Here is a 3,229-nt window from a genome sequence, read left to right on the forward strand (position 1 = left end):
TCATTCTAATTTCACACAGAGGTTCCATAACATGGTGAAGCAGTGTTTACCTCTCGTGCCATGGGCAGTAATAATATGAATACAGCAGGGAAAACTATCACAGTTCATCTTAGGATATATTCTGACATTTTAGTTGCTCATTCTAATTTCACACAGAGGTTCCATAACATGGTGAAGCAGTGTTTACCTCTCGTGCCATGGGCAGTAATAATATGAATACAGCAGGGAAAACTATCACAGTTCATCTTAGGATATATTCTGACATTTTAGTTGCTCATTCTAATTTCACACAGAGGTTCCATAACATGGTGAAGCAGTGTTTACCTCTCGTGCCATGGGCAGTAATAATATGAATACAGCAGGGAAAACTATCACAGTTCATCTTAGGATATATTCTGACATTTTAGTTGCTCATTCTAATTTCACACAGAGGTTCCATAACATGGTGAAGCAGTGTTTACCTCTCGTGCCATGGGCAGTGATAATATGAATACAGCAGGGAAAACTATCACAGTTCTTCTTAGGATATATTCTGACATTTTAGTTGCTCATTCTAATTTAGATTGCAGTTTCAGGAGCAAATCTGAACCTTAGATTGTGCAAAGAAAGAAGAGCAAACTAGAAGGGCCACAATATCTCTGAAAAGATTTCTGTGGCCATGATGTTGAGGTCAACCTGAGAAACATCTCATATCCTGTCTCCTTAGGGCCTCCTCCTGAAGTGTGTAGGGCTGTTTAACTCTCAGAATAGAGTTTTCAAACTTTGGTGTTGACTGAGCTGTTGCCCAATTAGGACCAACTAATTTTGCAGTTTTACTTGTGCCAGCTTTTGCTTTGCTTGCCAATAACTAATAGCATTGTTTCCTTATTTTTGTTTTTACCATTACCAGACAAGTTTTGTGTATGAAAGCCACATTGGGATGCTGGAATTTAAGCCAAACATGTTTAATTAATTTGCTCAGTAAGTAGGTACCTGGAGAATTCAACCTTAAATCCTAGTAACAATTCTTTATAGCACACCTCCAAAATATATAAATAGCATATGTTTCTTTCAAAGATAGGAGAATTCCCTTTTAGTTAACTGCTAGTTTTGTTTTGTTTTGTAAGACAGCATGGCTTCCATCACAGTCACTTTTCTGTATCTGAAGCTCTTACCCTGAAAACTGTATTCTTGGCATCTTGAGTCTAATCCATGAGCAATATATACATATAGTTTTTAAAACTTTACATTTCAGAGTTCTTAAATTCCCATTGGATGTTTCTAATGGAGATGTACTATTAAATCCTTATATCTCCAGCAAGAGTGTATTGAAGTGGAAAGACCAGACAGTGTTAGATAAGCTGGACAGCCCCAGGTCTCACTTCTGATCTGCCACTTCTTAATTGTGTGATTGAAAAACAAGGTCCTCAGCTGCTTTGAGTGATATTTTGCTTTGCTGTGAATTGGTGAAAATACCATCTCCTTCACAGTGTAATTCTGAGGATTAAATGGCAGTTTTGGTGAAATGACTAGCTGAGTCACTAGTGCATACAAAGTAAATCCTTGGTGAATCGAAATAATTGCTATTATCATTGTAAAGTCATTGGAGGCTTTTACTAAGGGATTTCACTTGAATTTTGATGGCACATTCTAATTTGGTATTAGCTACAAAAAAGACTAGTAAGTCATCTGTTTGGTCCAGGACGTTTAACACTTTGCTATGTTTTAGCAAAATTCATGTTATATAAAACCAGCGTCAAACAAGTTTTATAGGCAGGCCAGGTAATGTCCACGGTGGTCCGTGGTGATAGATGACATTACAATCATGACAGTTGCCCGATAGTTCTGTCTCCAGAATAAGAATAAACATTATTCTTGCTCTAGTGGTTGCTAACAAAGATATCAATGTTGCCATTTACTCAAGGCTGACTATGTAAAAGGTGTACCCAGTACCTTTGAAAGGCAAGTGCACAGCTATAGTTTAGAAACTAAGAGGGAAAGAAGTTCACCGAGGGTCTAGGGTGACACAGCTTAGTAGGTGCAGATCAGACCCAAAACCTGGTCTCTGATCTAAGACTCTGCTGTATTACACATTATAGGTTTCTGGGGCTGTTAATCCCCTTTTGCTATAACCATGAAAAAATTGCATTCCAGTTATATAAATATAGTAAAATTAAAAGTTGCCAGTGTTAAGACATCAGGTTTTTAATGCTCCTATCACTAGAAAAAATGTAAATGCTTATAAAACTATTATTCCTTTTTCTCAGTCTGAAGACTCAAAAATAGTTGCAAAGAAGTGTTACTGTATTTGTGTAGTTTGATTTAGAAGATGTGTCAAGTGGCGTCCCAACTTTCTTTGGAAAATTTCAGCACTTATTGAATATTAAATCATCTTAGATCAAACCTAGTCCTTTCCCCCCAATATTTCAACTCTGATTTTGCCAACAGTGCCTGCAGCCAATATTATCATCTACCTATATAGGCTTTTCTCTTTACTCAGTACAAACATGAAATGTTGAGGTATTTGTATGTAGTATTTAAAAGTTTATATAATTATATCCTTTGACATATGTAGCAATAATAAATAAGTCTCTTCCATTTTTATAGCACTGTGTAAGTAATAAACTATTTTTAGATGCATTGCCTTATGTCATCTTCACCACAGCCATAGTCTGGTTCTAAAGAGGAGGGAAGCATGGATCGGAGTGGGCAAGTACATTGCTCAAGCTCCTGCCTTTAGGAGAGGCAGTGTGGGACAGGAGCCTGGATTTTCTGATGTTGAGCACACCTTTGTCTTTGTCCTCATTTCTGCTCCGGCCCATTTCCTCATCTCCATCTTTTCCCTTTCTCTTCCCTTCCCTCCAGGCCCCTCCCTCTGCCCTGCTGCTTTCCCGGAGCTCTCTCTGTCATCTTCCATCTGGTCATCTACTTGGTTTTGTTATTTTTCCCACCAATCCTCTTGCCTCAGGCACTGTGTGCCATGGCTCTCTCAGTGACTTGGTGGAATGGTAAAGTTGTGTTTGCCAGATCACGTAGAGGTACTTGTGCAACTTGGAGGACTTGGCCAAGAGATCAAATGTAAGCTCTTTGAGCTGAGGAAGTTTGTTCTGTTTGCTGCTAAATTCTTAGAACTTAGTGTAAAAGAGATGCTCAATAAGTAATTACTGTCTGGATGAATGAATAGGTGATCAATCTAATGAAAAACTTTAAGGTGCACAAGGGGCATTCAGTAACTGTTTACTTACTTGCC

Source organism: Bison bison, unplaced genomic scaffold (genome assembly GCF_000754665.1).
Source record: "Bison bison bison isolate TAMUID 2011002044 unplaced genomic scaffold, Bison_UMD1.0 scf7180017858823, whole genome shotgun sequence".
Taxonomy (NCBI): Eukaryota; Metazoa; Chordata; class Mammalia; order Artiodactyla; family Bovidae; genus Bison; species Bison bison.